Below are 16,307 nucleotides of genomic sequence, written 5' to 3'. Positions count from 1 at the left end.
GCCCTTCCCTGGGTATGTGTCTGTGTATAGATCAAGGTGTGTATAGTTTTTGTACTGTGGAAGTAAACCCAATAACGCAGTGCCCAGAGTAATTCCACGTTGACTCAAGGGGAACATGTAAACTCCACACAGAATGGCCTCCTGACCCAGCCAGGGCTTGAACAGGAGACCTTCTTGCTGTGAGACAACAGTGCTCTGTTTGGGATGGCCACTGTGTTGCCCCAAACATCTTATTAGAAGGGGCATCCCAATACTTAGTGTACGTTGTAACGTCAAGTAACATCTAAGAAGCCATGTCTTTATCACATTTTCCAAGTGTTGATTTTAGATTGGGAGAAAATTCTGATGAATCATCCGTAAACTAAATTGGACACCATGCATCACTAGCCTGGTTCTATATTTAACTCTCATAGCTTCAGGCACATCAGGGTACCTACCCAGGCCCAGTAGACAGGATGCTTTGCCTTTCCTGGCCAGGAGGGAGTAGGACGAATAGCCTGGTTCATTTTTCATGTTGAGTCAATTGTGTTGCTTGAAATTAACTCATCGTTTGTTAAAACAGCAAGCCCTCTGGCAGAAAGCATAAAGGGATCGTCTAGGTGATTCCACACCCAGACCGCCTCGGACACGGTATCTACATGGAAATCCCAAAGGCAGAGGCGCCTCTGACGTCCCTCGTTGACATTCCTCTACTGCCCGGATTGCCATACACAATGGTGTTGAGCGTTAAAGCTCCGAGAGACGAGTTTAGAGGTGGGCTCGTCCGGGATTTGAACCCGGGACCTCTCGCACCCTAAGCGAGAATCATACCCCTAGACCAACGAGCCAATCGGGCAACCCCACCGGCCCCCTGGGAAACATTTTTCCAGCACGTAGCAGCCAGCTTCCAAAAAGCCAAAGCAGTCACGTGTTAGGCATAAGGGGAATTAGGTCAAATGGTAGAGCGCTCGCTTAGCATGCGAGAGGTAGCGGGATCGATGCCCGCATTCTCCACGTGGTTGACACTTGTTGCTAAATTCTCTGATGTTACAGACCCGCGGCGTGCCCTCTCTGTGGGTGCTTCTGCCGTTCACACTTGCAGAAAAGGGCTTCACTTTGGCTCCAGATTTTACATTTTGCCTCAAAAAGCCAACAGGTTCCAGTGTCGGTCCTCAGTATGGCACCTGAGCACACACATGAACGTCTTCTATAAGGATGTTACTTCACAAAGCAACATGGAGCTTTACATTCCAAGAGCGTTTTATTGCCATTAAAAATTGGAATCACTTTCTTTCTATGTTCATTTGTCTTCCTGTCATTTCTGGTAAGGTATTTTTATTGCATTTCATAATCAGATTGTACATGTGAGCTGTGTGTTTCCTTTGGCCTGTACACATGAGCTGTGTGTTTTCTTTAGCCAAAACGTCGATGGATTTTTCATTTATCCTAAGGTTTCGTACATGTTTAATTTGCTTCCTTGTAATGTGCTTGTGGTTGCTGAAATTTGGCACATTGTGTATTGTTGGCCCACCGTCAGGGTGAACAGAAAACAGTGCTCAATGTTGCTTGAATTAACTCCTTTTTCGTCTACAGCCTGAGTGCTCTGGTAGAAAGGCTTAAAGGGCGGGGGATTGTTTTGGGGGTAACAAACACTGTTCCCGGGGTAACAAACACTGTTCCCTTGGACACGGTTCTGCTTGGAAACCACAAAACATCCAATAGGTCCCACTGAGATTTGAACTCGGATCGCTGGATTCAGAGTCCAGAGTGCTAACCATTACACCATGGAACCACAGTTTGCTTTTGCACCTGACTCCCTGGGTCACGGAGAAAAGGACACTCGGACAGGGACTGTCAGGTAAGCCGCAGTGAGTCGGCTAAACAAAACCTTAAGAATTGCCCCTTATTGCCGAAACCTGGGATCGAACCAGGGACCTTTAGATCTTCAGTCTAACGCTCTCCCAACTGAGCTATTTCGGCCCCAACGGCTTATGTGGCAGAAATGTCCATGAAAAATCACACCATTAAAGCGGTCAGCCAGAGGAGGTAGAATAAAACGCTTGGCCCGTACGGGGATTGAACCCGCGACCTTGGCGTTATTAGCACCACGCTCTAACCAACTGAGCTAACCGGCCACGCGTCAGTGGAACTGCGCATGTCTCTGACAAGACTGACATGAATGTTTCATAGTGTAGCAGCAACAAGAAGCAAAGCGAGAGACGGGCTCGTCCGGGATTTGAACCCGGGACCTCTCGCACCCAAAGCGAGAATCATACCCCTAGACCAACGAGCCAAGGCGTACTACCTTGTGGCTATGCCGCTGTGAAACATGTGACCACAACATAGTCACCATGTCCTCAGGCAGTTCCTGGGGATGGGCCTGTTGGGTCCTGCTACTCTGATTAGCCACAATGAGCCAACCTGCCTTAGTGTTGGGCTGGTGTCAAAATAAGCACTTGTCGATATTAGTACATGTTAATTGCTTGAAATTTGAAATGGTGTGAAAGAACTTGACTGGTCTGAATAAATCCCAGACCTGTACCCAGCTGAACACCTTTGTTTTGACTTACAGGCTCTGAGCCAAACACTCATCACCCAATCCTATCAATGATTTGTTCCCATGGTCACAGTCATTTCTGCACAGAAAAAGCCCTTTTTGCAAAACTGCTGCAGCATAGATGGAAACAAAGTACTGTGACAAGGTCTGTATTGTACAGCATTAATATTTGTTTTGTTTGGAAAAACTGGAATAGTTAAACATGTTAATTTATTCTTAACGCCATTTCAGCATCTATGGGTATATTCATGGCGAGAACTGGTTATTGGCAACGCCAGAAATGCAGGTTAGGTGATTGGAGATGTCAAATTGCCCTTCCCTCGGTATGTGTCTATGTATAGATCAAGGTGTGTATAGTTTTTGTACTGTGGAAGGAAACCCAATAACGCAGTGCCCAGAGTAATTCCACGTTGACTCAAGGGGAACATGTAAACTCCACACAGAATGGCCTCCTGACCCAGCCAGGGCTTGAACAGGAGACCTTCTTGCTGTGAGACAACAGTGCTCTGTTTGGGATGGCCACTGTGTTGCCCCAAACATCTTTATTAGAAGGGGCATCCCAATACTTAGTGTACGTTGTAACGTCAAGTAACATCTAAGAAGCCATGTCTTTATCACATTTTCCAAGTGTTGATTTTAGATTGGGAGAAAATTCTGATGAATCATCCGTAAACTAAATTGGACACCATGCATCACTAGCCTGGTTCTATATTTAACTCTCATAGCTTCAGGCACATAAGGGTACCTACCCAGGCCCAGTAGACAGGATGCTTTGCCTTTCCTGGCCAGGAGGGAGTAGGACGAATAGCCTGGTTCATTTTTCATGTTGAGTCAATTGTGTTGCTTGAAATTAACTCATCGTTTGTTAAAACAGCAAGCCCTCTGGCAGAAAGCATAAAGGGATCGTCTAGGTGATTCCACACCCAGACCGCCTCGGACACGGTATCTACATGGAAATCCCAAAGGCAGAGGCGCCTCTGACGTCCCTCGTTGACATTCCTCTACTGCCCGGATTGCCATACACAATGGTGTTGAGCGTTAAAGCTCCGAGAGACGAGTTTAGAGGTGGGCTCGTTTGGGATTTGAACCCGGGACCTCTCGCACCCTAAGCAAGAATCATACCCCTAGACCAACGAGCCAATTGGGCAACCCCACCGGCCCCCTGGGAAACATTTTTCCAGCACGTAGCAGCCAGCTTCCAAAAAGCCAAAGCAGTCACGCATTAGGCATAAGGGGAATTAGCTCAAATGGTAGAGCGCTCGCTTAGCATGCGAGAGGTAGCGGGATCGATGCCCGCATTCTCCACGTGGTTGACACTTGTTGCTAAATTCTCTGATGTTACAGACCCGCGGCGTGCCCTCTCTGGGTGCTTCTGTGGTTCACACTTGCAGAAAAGGGCTTCACTTTGGCTCCAGATTTTACATTTTGCCTCAAAAAGCCAACAGGTCCCAGTGTCGGTCCTCAGTATGGCACCTGAGCACACACACATGAACGTCTTCTATAAGGATGTTACTTCACAAAGCAACATGGAGCTTTACATTCCAAGAGCGTTTTATTGCCATTAAAAATTGGAATCACTTTCTTTCTATGTTCATTTGTCTTCCTGTCATTTCTGGTAAGGTATTTTTATTGCATTTCATTATCAGATTGTACATGTGAGCTGTGTGTTTCCTTTGGCCTGTACACATGAGCTGTGTGTTTTCTTTAGCCAAAACGTCGATGGATTTTTCATTTATCCTAAGGTTTCGTACATGTTTAATTTGCTTCCTTGTAATGTGCTTGTGGTTGCTGAAATTTGGCACATTGTGTATTGTTGGCCCACCGTCAGGGTGAACAGAAAACAGTGCTCAATGTTGCTTGAATTAACTCCTTTTTCGTCTACAGCCTGAGTGCTCTGGTAGAAAGGCTTAAAGGGCGGGGGATTGTTTTGGGGGTAACAAACACTGTTCCCTTGCACACGGTTCTGCTTGGAAACCACAAAACATCCAATAGGTCCCACCGAGATTTGAACTCGGATCGCTGGATTCAGAGTCCAGAGTGCTAACCATTACACCATGGAACCACTGTTTGCTTTTGCACCTGACTCCCTGGGTCACGGAGAAAAGGACACTCGGACAGGGACTGTCAGGTAAGCCGCAGTGAGTCGGCTAAACAAAACCTTAAGAATTGCCCCTTATTGCCGAAACCCGGGATCGAACCAGGGACCTTTAGATCTTCAGTCTAACGCTCTCCCAACTGAGCTATTTCGGCGCCAACGGCTTATGTGGCAGAAATGTCCACGAGAAATCACACCATTAAAGCGGTCAGCCAGAGGAGGTAGAATAAAACGCTTGGCCCGTACGGGGATCGAACCCGCGACCTTGGCGTTATTAGCACCACTCTCTAACCAACTGAGCTAACCGGCCACGCATTTACACGTGGAACTGCGCATGTCTCTGACAAGACTGACATGAATGTTTCATAGTGTAGCAGCAACAAGAAGCAAAGCGAGAGACGGGCTCGTCCGGGATTTGAACCCGGGACCTCTCGCACCCAAAGCGAGAATCATACCCCTAGACCAACGAGCCAAGGCGTACTACCTTGTTGCTATGCCGCTGTGAAACATGTGACCACAACATAGTCACCATGTCCTCAGGCAGTTCCTGGGGATGGGCCTGTTGGGTCCTGCTACTCTGATTAGCCACAATGAGCCAACCTGCCCTAGTGTTGGGCTGGTGTCAAAATAAGCACTTATCGATATTAGTACATGTTAATTGCTTGAAATTTGAAATGGTGTGAAAGAACTTGACTGGTCTGCATAAATCCCAGACCTGTACCCAGCTGAACACCTTTGTTATGACTTACAGGCTCTGAGCCAAACACTCATCACCCAATCCTATCAATGATTTGTTCCCAGGGTCACAGTCATTTCTGCACAGAAAAAGCCCTTTTTGCAAAACTGCTGCAGCATAGATGGAAACAAAGTACTGTGACAAGGTCTGTATTGTACAGCATTAATATTTGTTTTGTTTGGAAAAACTGGAATAGTTAAACATGTTAATTTATTCTTAACGCCATTTCAGCATCTATGGGTATATTCATGGCGAGAACTGGTTATTGGCAACGCCAGAAATGCAGGTTAGGTGAATTGGAGATGTCAAATTGCCCTTCCCTGGGTATGTGTCTGTGTATAGATCAAGGTGTGTATAGTTTTTGTACTGTGGAAGTAAACCCAATAACGCAGTGCCCAGAGTAATTCCACGTTGACTCAAGGGGAACATGTAAACTCCACACAGAATGGCCTCCTGACCCAGCCAGGGCTTGAACAGGAGACCTTCTTGCTGTGAGACAACAGTGCTCTGTTTGGGATGGCCACTGTGTTGCCCCAAACATCTTATTAGAAGGGGCATCCCAATACTTAGTGTACGTTGTAACGTCAAGTAACATCTAAGAAGCCATGTCTTTATCACATTTTCCAAGTGTTGATTTTAGATTGGGAGAAAATTCTGATGAATCATCCGTAAACTAAATTGGACACCATGCATCACTAGCCTGGTTCTATATTTAACTCTCATAGCTTCAGGCACATCAGGGTACCTACCCAGGCCCAGTAGACAGGATGCTTTGCCTTTCCTGGCCAGGAGGGAGTAGGACGAATAGCCTGGTTCATTTTTCATGTTGAGTCAATTGTGTTGCTTGAAATTAACTCATCGTTTGTTAAAACAGCAAGCCCTCTGGCAGAAAGCATAAAGGGATCGTCTAGGTGATTCCACACCCAGACCGCCTCGGACACGGTATCTACATGGAAATCCCAAAGGCAGAGGCGCCTCTGACGTCCCTCGTTGACATTCCTCTACTGCCCGGATTGCCATACACAATGGTGTTGAGCGTTAAAGCTCCGAGAGACGAGTTTAGAGGTGGGCTCGTCCGGGATTTGAACCCGTGACCTCTCGCACCCTAAGCGAGAATCATACCCCTAGACCAACGAGCCAATCGGGCAACCCCACCGGCCCCCTGGGAAACATTTTTCCAGCACGTAGCAGCCAGCTTCCAAAAAGCCAAAGCAGTCACGTGTTAGGCATAAGGGGAATTAGGTCAAATGGTAGAGCGCTCGCTTAGCATGCGAGAGGTAGCGGGATCGATGCCCGCATTCTCCACGTGGTTGACACTTGTTGCTAAATTCTCTGATGTTACAGACCCGCGGCGTGCCCTCTCTGTGGGTGCTTCTGCCGTTCACACTTGCAGAAAAGGGCTTCACTTTGGCTCCAGATTTTACATTTTGCCTCAAAAAGCCAACAGGTTCCAGTGTCGGTCCTCAGTATGGCACCTTAGCACACACATGAACGTCTTCTATAAGGATGTTACTTCACAAAGCAACATGGAGCTTTACATTCCAAGAGCGTTTTATTGCCATTAAAAATTGGAATCACTTTCTTTCTATGTTCATTTGTCTTCCTGTCATTTCTGGTAAGGTATTTTTATTGCATTTCATAATCAGATTGTACATGTGAGCTGTGTGTTTCCTTTGGCCTGTACACATGAGCTGTGTGTTTTCTTTAGCCAAACAAAACCTTAAGAATTGCCCCTTATTGCCCCTTATTGCCGAAACCTGGGATCGAACCAGGGACCTTTAGATCTTCAGTCTAACGCTCTCCCAACTGAGCTATTTCGGCGCCAACGGCTTATGTGGCAGAAATGTCCACGAGAAATCACACCATTAAAGCAATCAGCCAGAGGAGGTAGAATAAAACGCTTGGCCCGTACGGGGATCGAACCCGCGACCTTGGCGTTATTAGCACCACTCTCTAACCAACTGAGCTAACCGGCCACACATTTACACGTGGAACTGCGCATGTCTCTGACAAGACTGACATGAATGTTTCATAGTGTAGCAGCAACAAGAAGCAAAGCGAGAGACGGGCTCGTCCGGGATTTGAACCCGGGACCTCTCGCACCCAAAGCGAGAATCATACCCCTAGACCAACGAGCCAAGGCGTACTACCTTGTTGCTATGCCGCTGTGAAACATGTGACCACAACATAGTCACCATGTCCTCAGGCAGTTCCTGGGGATGGGCCTGTTGGGTCCTGCTACTCTGATTAGCCACAATGAGCCAACCTGCCCTAGTGTTGGGCTGGTGTCAAAATAAGCACTTATCGATATTAGTACATGTTAATTGCTTGAAATTTGAAATGGTGTGAAAGAACTTGACTGGTCTGCATAAATCCCAGACCTGTACCCAGCTGAACACCTTTGTTATGACTTACAGGCTCTGAGCCAAACACTCATCACCCAATCCTATCAATGATTTGTTCCCAGGGTCACAGTCATTTCTGCACAGAAAAAGCCCTTTTTGCAAAACTGCTGCAGCATAGATGGAAACAAAGTACTGTGACAAGGTCTGTATTGTACAGCATTAATATTTGTTTTGTTTGGAAAAACTGGAATAGTTAAACATGTTAATTTATTCTTAACGCCATTTCAGCATCTATGGGTATATTCATGGCGAGAACTGGTTATTGGCAACGCCAGAAATGCAGGTTAGGTGAATTGGAGATGTCAAATTGCCCTTCCCTGGGTATGTGTCTGTGTATAGATCAAGGTGTGTATAGTTTTTGTACTGTGGAAGTAAACCCAATAACGCAGTGCCCTGAGTAATTCCACGTTGACTCAAGGGGAACATGTAAACTCCACACAGAATGGCCTCCTGACCCAGCCAGGGCTTGAACAGGAGACCTTCTTGCTGTGAGACAACAGTGCTCTGTTTGGGATGGCCACTGTGTTGCCCCAAACATCTTATTAGAAGGGGCATCCCAATACTTAGTGTACGTTGTAACGGCAAGTAACATCTAAGAAGCCATGTCTTTATCACATTTTCCAAGTGTTGATTTTAGATTGGGAGAAAATTCTGATGAATCATCCGTAAACTAAATTGGACACCATGCATCACTAGCCTGGTTCTATATTTAACTCTCATAGCTTCAGGCACATCAGGGTACCTACCCAGGCCCAGTAGACAGGATGCTTTGCCTTTCCTGGCCAGGAGGGAGTAGGTTCATTTTCAAAAGTTCATTTTTCATGTTGAGTCAATTGTGTTGCTTGAAATTAACTCATCGTTTGTTAAAACAGCAAGCCCTCTGGCAGAAAGCATAAAGGGATCGTCTAGGTGATTCCACACCCACACCGCCTCGGACACGGTATCTACATGGAAATCCCAAAGGCAGAGGCGCCTCTGACGTCCCTCGTTGACATTCCTCTACTGCCCGGATTGCCATATACAATGGTGTTGTGTGTTAAAGCTCCGAGAGACGAGTTTAGAGGTGGGCTCGTCCGGGATTTGAACCCGGGACCTCTCGCACCCTAAGCGAGAATCATACCCCTAGACCAACGAGCCAATCGGGCAACCCCACCGGCCCCCTGGGAAACATTTTTCCAGCACGTAGCAGCCAGCTTCCAAAAAGCCAAAGCAGTCACGTGTTAGGCATAAGGGGAATTAGGTCAAATGGTAGAGCGCTCGCTTAGCATGCGAGAGGTAGCGGGATCGATGCCCGCATTCTCCACGTGGTTGACACTTGTTGCTAAATTCTCTGATGTTACAGACCCGCGGCGTGCCCTCTCTGTGGGTGCTTCTGCCGTTCACACTTGCAGAAAAGGGCTTCACTTTAGCTCCAGATTTTACATTTTGCCTGAAAAAGCCAACAGGTCCCAGTGTCGGTCCTCAGTATGGCACCTGAGCACACACATGAACGTCTTCTATAAGGATGTTACTTCACAAAGCAACATGGAGCTTTACATTCCAAGAGCGTTTTATTGCCATTAAAAATTGGAATCACTTTCTTTCTATGTTCATTTGTCTTCCTGTCATTTCTGGTAAGGTATTTTTATTGCATTTCATTATCAGATTGTACATGTGAGCTGTGTGTTTTCTTTAGCCAAAACGTCGATGGATTTTTCATTTATCCTAAGGTTTCGTACATGTTTAATTTGCTTCCTTGTAATGTGCTTGTGGTTGCTGAAATTTGGCACATTGTGTATTGTTGGCCCACCGTCAGGGTGAACAGAAAACAGTGCTCAATGTTGCTTGAATTAACTCCTTTTTCGTCTACAGCCTGAGTGCTCTGGTAGAAAGGCTTAAAGGGCGGGGGATTGTTTTGGGGGTAACAAACACTGTTCCCGGGGTAACAAACACTGTTCCCTTGGACACGGTTCTGCTTGGAAACCACAAAACATCCAAAAGGTCCCACCGAGATTTGAACTCGGATCGCTGGATTCAGAGTCCAGAGTGCTAACCATTACACCATGGAACCACAGTTTGCTTTTGCACCTGACTCCCTGGGTCACGGAGAAAAGGACACTCGGACAGGGACTGTCAGGTAAGCCGCAGTGAGTCGGCTAAACAAAACCTTAAGAATTGCCCCTTATTGCCGAAACCCGGGATCGAACCAGGGACCTTTAGATCTTCAGTCTAACGCTCTCCCAACTGAGCTATTTCGGCCCCAACGGCTTATGTGGCAGAAATGTCCATGAAAAATCACACCATTAAAGCGGTCAGCCAGAGGAGGTAGAATAAAACGCTTGGCCCGTACGGGGATTGAACCCGCGACCTTGGCGTTATTAGCACCACGCTCTAACCAACTGAGCTAACCGGCCACGCGTTTACACGTGGAACTGCGCATGTCTCTGACAAGACTGACATGAATGTTTCATAGTGTAGCAGCAACAAGAAGCAAAGCGAGAGACGGGCTCGTCCGGGATTTGAACCCGGGACCTCTCGCACCCAAAGCGAGAATCATACCCCTAGACCAACGAGCCAAGGCGTACTACCTCGTTGCTATGCCGCTGTGAAACATGTGACCACAACATAGTCACCATGTCCTCAGGCAGTTCCTGGGGATGGGCCTGTTGGGTCCTGCTACTCTGATTAGCCACAATGAGCCAACCTGCCTTAGTGTTGGGCTGGTGTCAAAATAAGCACTTGTCGATATTAGTACATGTTAATTGCTTGAAATTTGAAATGGTGTGAAAGAACTTGACTGGTCTGAATAAATCCCAGACCTGTACCCAGCTGAACACCTTTGTTTTGACTTACAGGCTCTGAGCCAAACACTCATCACCCAATCCTATCAATGATTTGTTCCCATGGTCACAGTCATTTCTGCACAGAAAAAGCCCTTTTTGCAAAACTGCTGCAGCATAGATGGAAACAAAGTACTGTGACAAGGTCTGTATTGTACAGCATTAATATTTGTTTTGTTTGGAAAAACTGGAATAGTTAAACATGTTAATTTATTCTTAACGCCATTTCAGCATCTATGGGTATATTCATGGCGAGAACTGGTTATTGGCAACGCCAGAAATGCAGGTTAGGTGATTGGAGATGTCAAATTGCCCTTCCCTCGGTATGTGTCTATGTATAGATCAAGGTGTGTATAGTTTTTGTACTGTGGAAGGAAACCCAATAACGCAGTGCCCAGAGTAATTCCACGTTGACTCAAGGGGAACATGTAAACTCCACACAGAATGGCCTCCTGACCCAGCCAGGGCTTGAACAGGAGACCTTCTTGCTGTGAGACAACAGTGCTCTGTTTGGGATGGCCACTGTGTTGCCCCAAACATCTTTATTAGAAGGGGCATCCCAATACTTAGTGTACGTTGTAACGTCAAGTAACATCTAAGAAGCCATGTCTTTATCACATTTTCCAAGTGTTGATTTTAGATTGGGAGAAAATTCTGATGAATCATCCGTAAACTAAATTGGACACCATGCATCACTAGCCTGGTTCTATATTTAACTCTCATAGCTTCAGGCACATCAGGGTACCTACCCAGGCCCAGTAGACAGGATGCTTTGCCTTTCCTGGCCAGGAGGGAGTAGGACGAATAGCCTGGTTCATTTTTCATGTTGAGTCAATTGTGTTGCTTGAAATTAACTCATCGTTTGTTAAAACAGCAAGCCCTCTGGCAGAAAGCATAAAGGGATCGTCTAGGTGATTCCACACCCAGACCGCCTCGGACACGGTATCTACATGGAAATCCCAAAGGCAGAGGCGCCTCTGACGTCCCTCGTTGACATTCCTCTACTGCCCGGATTGCCATACACAATGGTGTTGAGCGTTAAAGCTCCGAGAGACGAGTTTAGAGGTGGGCTCGTCCGGGATTTGAACCCGGGACCTCTCGCACCCTAAGCGAGAATCATACCCCTAGACCAACGAGCCAATCGGGCAACCCCACCGGCCCCCTGGGAAACATTTTTCCAGCACGTAGCAGCCAGCTTCCAAAAAGCCAAAGCAGTCACGTGTTAGGCATAAGGGGAATTAGGTCAAATGGTAGAGCGCTCGCTTAGCATGCGAGAGGTAGCGGGATCGATGCCCGCATTCTCCACGTGGTTGACACTTGTTGCTAAATTCTCTGATGTTACAGACCCGCGGCGTGCCCTCTCTGTGGGTGCTTCTGCCGTTCACACTTGCAGAAAAGGGCTTCACTTTGGCTCCAGATTTTACATTTTGCCTCAAAAAGCCAACAGGTCCCAGTGTCGGTCCTCAGTATGGCACCTGAGCACACACATGAACGTCTTCTATAAGGATGTTACTTCACAAAGCAACATGGAGCTTTACATTCCAAGAGCGTTTTATTGCCATTAAAAATTGGAATCACTTTCTTTCTATGTTCATTTGTCTTCCTGTCATTTCTGGTAAGGTATTTTTATTGCATTTCATTATCAGATTGTACATGTGAGCTGTGTGTTTCCTTTGGCCTGTACACATGAGCTGTGTGTTTTCTTTAGCCAAAACGTCGATGGATTTTTCATTTATCCTAAGGTTTCGTACATGTTTAATTTGCTTCCTTGTAATGTGCTTGTGGTTGCTGAAATTTGGCACATTGTGTATTGTTGGCCCACCGTCAGGGTGAACAGAAAACAGTGCTCAATGTTGCTTGAATTAACTCCTTTTTCGTCTACAGCCTGAGTGCTCTGGTAGAAAGGCTTAAAGGGCGGGGGATTGTTTTGGGGGTAACAAACACTGTTCCCTTGGACACGGTTCTGCTTGGAAACCACAAAACATCCAATAGGTCCCACCGAGATTTGAACTCGGATCGCTGGATTCAGAGTCCAGAGTGCTAACCATTACACCATGGAACCACAGTTTGCTTTTGCACCTGACTCCCTGGGTCACGGAGAAAAGGACACTCGGACAGGGACTGTCAGGTAAGCCGCAGTGAGTCGGCTAAACAAAACCTTAAGAATTGCCCCTTATTGCCGAAACCCGGGATCGAACCAGGGACCTTTAGATCTTCAGTCTAACGCTCTCCCAACTGAGCTATTTCGGCCCCAACGGCTTATGTGGCAGAAATGTCCATGAAAAATCACACCATTAAAGCGGTCAGCCAGAGGAGGTAGAATAAAACGCTTGGCCCGTACGGGGATTGAACCCGCGACCTTGGCGTTATTAGCACCACGCTCTAACCAACTGAGCTAACCGGCCACGCGTTTACACGTGGAACTGCGCATGTCTCTGACAAGACTGACATGAATGTTTCATAGTGTAGCAGCAACAAGAAGCAAAGCGAGAGACGGGCTCGTCCGGGATTTGAACCCGGGACCTCTCGCACCCAAAGCGAGAATCATACCCCTAGACCAACGAGCCAAGGCGTACTACCTCGTTGCTATGCCGCTGTGAAACATGTGACCACAACATAGTCACCATGTCCTCAGGCAGTTCCTGGGGATGGGCCTGTTGGGTCCTGCTACTCTGATTAGCCACAATGAGCCAACCTGCCCTAGTGTTGGGCTGGTGTCAAAATAAGCACTTATCGATATTAGTACATGTTAATTGCTTGAAATTTGAAATGGTGTGAAAGAACTTGACTGGTCTGAATAAATCCCAGACCTGTACCCAGCTGAACACCTTTGTTATGACTTACAGGCTCTGAGCCAAACACTCATCACCCAATCCTATCAATGATTTGTTCCCAGGGTCACAGTCATTTCTGCACAGAAAAAGCCCTTTTTGCAAAACTGCTGCAGCATAGATGGAAACAAAGTACTGTGACAAGGTCTGTATTGTACAGCATTAATATTTGTTTTGTTTGGAAAAACTGGAATAGTTAAACATGTTAATTTATTCTTAACGCCATTTCAGCATCTATGGGTATATTCATGGCGAGAACTGGTTATTGGCAACGCCAGAAATGCAGGTTAGGTGAATTGGAGATGTCAAATTGCCCTTCCCTGGGTATGTGTCTGTGTATAGATCAAGGTGTGTATAGTTTTTGTACTGTGGAAGTAAACCCAATAACGCAGTGCCCAGAGTAATTCCACGTTGACTCAAGGGGAACATGTAAACTCCACACAGAATGGCCTCCTGACCCAGCCAGGGCTTGAACAGGAGACCTTCTTGCTGTGAGACAACAGTGCTCTGTTTGGGATGGCCACTGTGTTGCCCCAAACATCTTATTAGAAGGGGCATCCCAATACTTAGTGTACGTTGTAACGTCAAGTAACATCTAAGAAGCCATGTCTTTATCACATTTTCCAAGTGTTGATTTTAGATTGGGAGAAAATTCTGATGAATCATCCGTAAACTAAATTGGACACCATGCATCACTAGCCTGGTTCTATATTTAACTCTCATAGCTTCAGGCACATCAGGGTACCTACCCAGGCCCAGTAGACAGGATGCTTTGCCTTTCCTGGCCAGGAGGGAGTAGGACGAATAGCCTGGTTCATTTTTCATGTTGAGTCAATTGTGTTGCTTGAAATTAACTCATCGTTTGTTAAAACAGCAAGCCCTCTGGCAGAAAGCATAAAGGGATCGTCTAGGTGATTCCACACCCAGACCGCCTCGGACACGGTATCTACATGGAAATCCCAAAGGCAGAGGCGCCTCTGACGTCCCTCGTTGACATTCCTCTACTGCCCGGATTGCCATACACAATGGTGTTGAGCGTTAAAGCTCCGAGAGACGAGTTTAGAGGTGGGCTCGTCCGGGATTTGAACCCGGGACCTCTCGCACCCTAAGCGAGAATCATACCCCTAGACCAACGAGCCAATCGGGCAACCCCACCGGCCCCCTGGGAAACATTTTTCCAGCACGTAGCAGCCAGCTTCCAAAAAGCCAAAGCAGTCACGTGTTAGGCATAAGGGGAATTAGGTCAAATGGTAGAGCGCTCGCTTAGCATGCGAGAGGTAGCGGGATCGATGCCCGCATTCTCCACGTGGTTGACACTTGTTGCTAAATTCTCTGATGTTACAGACCCGCGGCGTGCCCTCTCTGTGGGTGCTTCTGCCGTTCACACTTGCAGAAAAGGGCTTCACTTTGGCTCCAGATTTTACATTTTGCCTCAAAAAGCCAACAGGTTCCAGTGTCGGTCCTCAGTATGGCACCTGAGCACACACATGAACGTCTTCTATAAGGATGTTACTTCACAAAGCAACATGGAGCTTTACATTCCAAGAGCGTTTTATTGCCATTAAAAATTGGAATCACTTTCTTTCTATGTTCATTTGTCTTCCTGTCATTTCTGGTAAGGTATTTTTATTGCATTTCATAATCAGATTGTACATGTGAGCTGTGTGTTTCCTTTGGCCTGTACACATGAGCTGTGTGTTTTCTTTAGCCAAAACGTCGATGGATTTTTCATTTATCCTAAGGTTTCGTACATGTTTAATTTGCTTCCTTGTAATGTGCTTGTGGTTGCTGAAATTTGGCACATTGTGTATTGTTGGCCCACCGTCAGGGTGAACAGAAAACAGTGCTCAATGTTGCTTGAATTAACTCCTTTTTCGTCTACAGCCTGAGTGCTCTGGTAGAAAGGCTTAAAGGGCGGGGGATTGTTTTGGGGGTAACAAACACTGTTCCCGGGGTAACAAACACTGTTCCCTTGGACACGGTTCTGCTTGGAAACCACAAAACATCCAATAGGTCCCACCGAGATTTGAACTCGGATCGCTGGATTCAGAGTCCAGAGTGCTAACCATTACACCATGGAACCACAGTTTGCTTTTGCACCTGACTCCCTGGGTCACGGAGAAAAGGACACTCGGACAGGGACTGTCAGGTAAGCCGCAGTGAGTCGGCTAAACAAAACCTTAAGAATTGCCCCTTATTGCCCCTTATTGCCGAAACCTGGGATCGAACCAGGGACCTTTAGATCTTCAGTCTAACGCTCTCCCAACTGAGCTATTTCGGCCCCAACGGCTTATGTGGCAGAAATGTCCATGAAAAATCACACCATTAAAGCGGTCAGCCAGAGGAGGTAGAATAAAACGCTTGGCCCGTACGGGGATTGAACCCGCGACCTTGGCGTTATTAGCACCACGCTCTAACCAACTGAGCTAACCGGCCACGCGTCAGTGGAACTGCGCATGTCTCTGACAAGACTGACATGAATGTTTCATAGTGTAGCAGCAACAAGAAGCAAAGCGAGAGACGGGCTCGTCCGGGATTTGAACCCGGGACCTCTCGCACCCAAAGCGAGAATCATACCCCTAGACCAACGAGCCAAGGCGTACTACCTTGTGGCTATGCCGCTGTGAAACATGTGACCACAACATAGTCACCATGTCCTCAGGCAGTTCCTGGGGATGGGCCTGTTGGGTCCTGCTACTCTGATTAGCCACAATGAGCCAACCTGCCTTAGTGTTGGGCTGGTGTCAAAATAAGCACTTGTCGATATTAGTACATGTTAATTGCTTGAAATTTGAAATGGTGTGAAAGAACTTGACTGGTCTGAATAAATCCCAGACCTGTACCCAGCTGAACACCTTTGTTTTGACTTACAGGCTCTGAGCCAA

At 46.8% G+C, this 16,307-nt stretch overlaps 29 non-coding genes across 29 annotated transcripts; 1 reads left to right on the top strand and 28 right to left on the bottom strand.

The window, feature by feature from the left end:
• Window positions 1-755: 755 nt before the first annotated feature.
• On the bottom strand, window positions 756-827 carry trnap-agg (transfer RNA proline (anticodon AGG)). Its single transcript has one exon. It is a non-coding gene; the product is annotated as a tRNA-Pro (tRNA).
• Window positions 828-1,699: 872 nt separating this feature from the next.
• Window positions 1,700-1,771, bottom strand: trnaq-cug (transfer RNA glutamine (anticodon CUG)). The gene has a single exon. It is a non-coding gene; the product is annotated as a tRNA-Gln (tRNA).
• Window positions 1,772-1,886: 115 nt separating this feature from the next.
• Window positions 1,887-1,959, bottom strand: trnaf-gaa (transfer RNA phenylalanine (anticodon GAA)). The gene has a single exon. It is a non-coding gene; the product is annotated as a tRNA-Phe (tRNA).
• An 81-nt stretch (window positions 1,960-2,040) lies between these two features.
• Window positions 2,041-2,114, bottom strand: trnai-aau (transfer RNA isoleucine (anticodon AAU)). The gene has a single exon. It is a non-coding gene; the product is annotated as a tRNA-Ile (tRNA).
• An 86-nt stretch (window positions 2,115-2,200) lies between these two features.
• Window positions 2,201-2,272, bottom strand: trnap-ugg (transfer RNA proline (anticodon UGG)). Its single transcript has one exon. It is a non-coding gene; the product is annotated as a tRNA-Pro (tRNA).
• A 1,496-nt stretch (window positions 2,273-3,768) lies between these two features.
• trnaa-agc (transfer RNA alanine (anticodon AGC)) lies at window positions 3,769-3,841 on the top strand. Its single transcript has one exon. It is a non-coding gene; the product is annotated as a tRNA-Ala (tRNA).
• A 685-nt stretch (window positions 3,842-4,526) lies between these two features.
• Window positions 4,527-4,598, bottom strand: trnaq-cug (transfer RNA glutamine (anticodon CUG)). The gene has a single exon. It is a non-coding gene; the product is annotated as a tRNA-Gln (tRNA).
• A 115-nt stretch (window positions 4,599-4,713) lies between these two features.
• Window positions 4,714-4,786, bottom strand: trnaf-gaa (transfer RNA phenylalanine (anticodon GAA)). Its single transcript has one exon. It is a non-coding gene; the product is annotated as a tRNA-Phe (tRNA).
• Window positions 4,787-4,867: 81 nt separating this feature from the next.
• On the bottom strand, window positions 4,868-4,941 carry trnai-aau (transfer RNA isoleucine (anticodon AAU)). The gene has a single exon. It is a non-coding gene; the product is annotated as a tRNA-Ile (tRNA).
• A 90-nt stretch (window positions 4,942-5,031) lies between these two features.
• On the bottom strand, window positions 5,032-5,103 carry trnap-ugg (transfer RNA proline (anticodon UGG)). The gene has a single exon. It is a non-coding gene; the product is annotated as a tRNA-Pro (tRNA).
• A 1,331-nt stretch (window positions 5,104-6,434) lies between these two features.
• trnap-agg (transfer RNA proline (anticodon AGG)) lies at window positions 6,435-6,506 on the bottom strand. Its single transcript has one exon. It is a non-coding gene; the product is annotated as a tRNA-Pro (tRNA).
• A 609-nt stretch (window positions 6,507-7,115) lies between these two features.
• Window positions 7,116-7,188, bottom strand: trnaf-gaa (transfer RNA phenylalanine (anticodon GAA)). Its single transcript has one exon. It is a non-coding gene; the product is annotated as a tRNA-Phe (tRNA).
• An 81-nt stretch (window positions 7,189-7,269) lies between these two features.
• On the bottom strand, window positions 7,270-7,343 carry trnai-aau (transfer RNA isoleucine (anticodon AAU)). The gene has a single exon. It is a non-coding gene; the product is annotated as a tRNA-Ile (tRNA).
• Window positions 7,344-7,433: 90 nt separating this feature from the next.
• trnap-ugg (transfer RNA proline (anticodon UGG)) lies at window positions 7,434-7,505 on the bottom strand. Its single transcript has one exon. It is a non-coding gene; the product is annotated as a tRNA-Pro (tRNA).
• Window positions 7,506-8,837: 1,332 nt separating this feature from the next.
• On the bottom strand, window positions 8,838-8,909 carry trnap-agg (transfer RNA proline (anticodon AGG)). The gene has a single exon. It is a non-coding gene; the product is annotated as a tRNA-Pro (tRNA).
• Window positions 8,910-9,750: 841 nt separating this feature from the next.
• On the bottom strand, window positions 9,751-9,822 carry trnaq-cug (transfer RNA glutamine (anticodon CUG)). The gene has a single exon. It is a non-coding gene; the product is annotated as a tRNA-Gln (tRNA).
• Window positions 9,823-9,937: 115 nt separating this feature from the next.
• trnaf-gaa (transfer RNA phenylalanine (anticodon GAA)) lies at window positions 9,938-10,010 on the bottom strand. The gene has a single exon. It is a non-coding gene; the product is annotated as a tRNA-Phe (tRNA).
• An 81-nt stretch (window positions 10,011-10,091) lies between these two features.
• On the bottom strand, window positions 10,092-10,165 carry trnai-aau (transfer RNA isoleucine (anticodon AAU)). Its single transcript has one exon. It is a non-coding gene; the product is annotated as a tRNA-Ile (tRNA).
• A 90-nt stretch (window positions 10,166-10,255) lies between these two features.
• Window positions 10,256-10,327, bottom strand: trnap-ugg (transfer RNA proline (anticodon UGG)). Its single transcript has one exon. It is a non-coding gene; the product is annotated as a tRNA-Pro (tRNA).
• A 1,331-nt stretch (window positions 10,328-11,658) lies between these two features.
• On the bottom strand, window positions 11,659-11,730 carry trnap-agg (transfer RNA proline (anticodon AGG)). Its single transcript has one exon. It is a non-coding gene; the product is annotated as a tRNA-Pro (tRNA).
• An 851-nt stretch (window positions 11,731-12,581) lies between these two features.
• Window positions 12,582-12,653, bottom strand: trnaq-cug (transfer RNA glutamine (anticodon CUG)). Its single transcript has one exon. It is a non-coding gene; the product is annotated as a tRNA-Gln (tRNA).
• Window positions 12,654-12,768: 115 nt separating this feature from the next.
• On the bottom strand, window positions 12,769-12,841 carry trnaf-gaa (transfer RNA phenylalanine (anticodon GAA)). Its single transcript has one exon. It is a non-coding gene; the product is annotated as a tRNA-Phe (tRNA).
• An 81-nt stretch (window positions 12,842-12,922) lies between these two features.
• Window positions 12,923-12,996, bottom strand: trnai-aau (transfer RNA isoleucine (anticodon AAU)). Its single transcript has one exon. It is a non-coding gene; the product is annotated as a tRNA-Ile (tRNA).
• A 90-nt stretch (window positions 12,997-13,086) lies between these two features.
• On the bottom strand, window positions 13,087-13,158 carry trnap-ugg (transfer RNA proline (anticodon UGG)). Its single transcript has one exon. It is a non-coding gene; the product is annotated as a tRNA-Pro (tRNA).
• A 1,331-nt stretch (window positions 13,159-14,489) lies between these two features.
• Window positions 14,490-14,561, bottom strand: trnap-agg (transfer RNA proline (anticodon AGG)). Its single transcript has one exon. It is a non-coding gene; the product is annotated as a tRNA-Pro (tRNA).
• Window positions 14,562-15,433: 872 nt separating this feature from the next.
• Window positions 15,434-15,505, bottom strand: trnaq-cug (transfer RNA glutamine (anticodon CUG)). Its single transcript has one exon. It is a non-coding gene; the product is annotated as a tRNA-Gln (tRNA).
• Window positions 15,506-15,630: 125 nt separating this feature from the next.
• Window positions 15,631-15,703, bottom strand: trnaf-gaa (transfer RNA phenylalanine (anticodon GAA)). The gene has a single exon. It is a non-coding gene; the product is annotated as a tRNA-Phe (tRNA).
• An 81-nt stretch (window positions 15,704-15,784) lies between these two features.
• Window positions 15,785-15,858, bottom strand: trnai-aau (transfer RNA isoleucine (anticodon AAU)). Its single transcript has one exon. It is a non-coding gene; the product is annotated as a tRNA-Ile (tRNA).
• An 86-nt stretch (window positions 15,859-15,944) lies between these two features.
• Window positions 15,945-16,016, bottom strand: trnap-ugg (transfer RNA proline (anticodon UGG)). The gene has a single exon. It is a non-coding gene; the product is annotated as a tRNA-Pro (tRNA).
• Window positions 16,017-16,307: the final 291 nt, after the last annotated feature.

Source organism: Paramisgurnus dabryanus, chromosome 19 (genome assembly GCF_030506205.2).
Source record: "Paramisgurnus dabryanus chromosome 19, PD_genome_1.1, whole genome shotgun sequence".
In the NCBI taxonomy this organism is placed as follows: Eukaryota; Metazoa; Chordata; class Actinopteri; order Cypriniformes; family Cobitidae; genus Paramisgurnus; species Paramisgurnus dabryanus.
The sequence above is the reverse complement of the archived record's forward strand: the minus strand, read 5'-3'. Positions and strand labels throughout refer to the sequence as shown.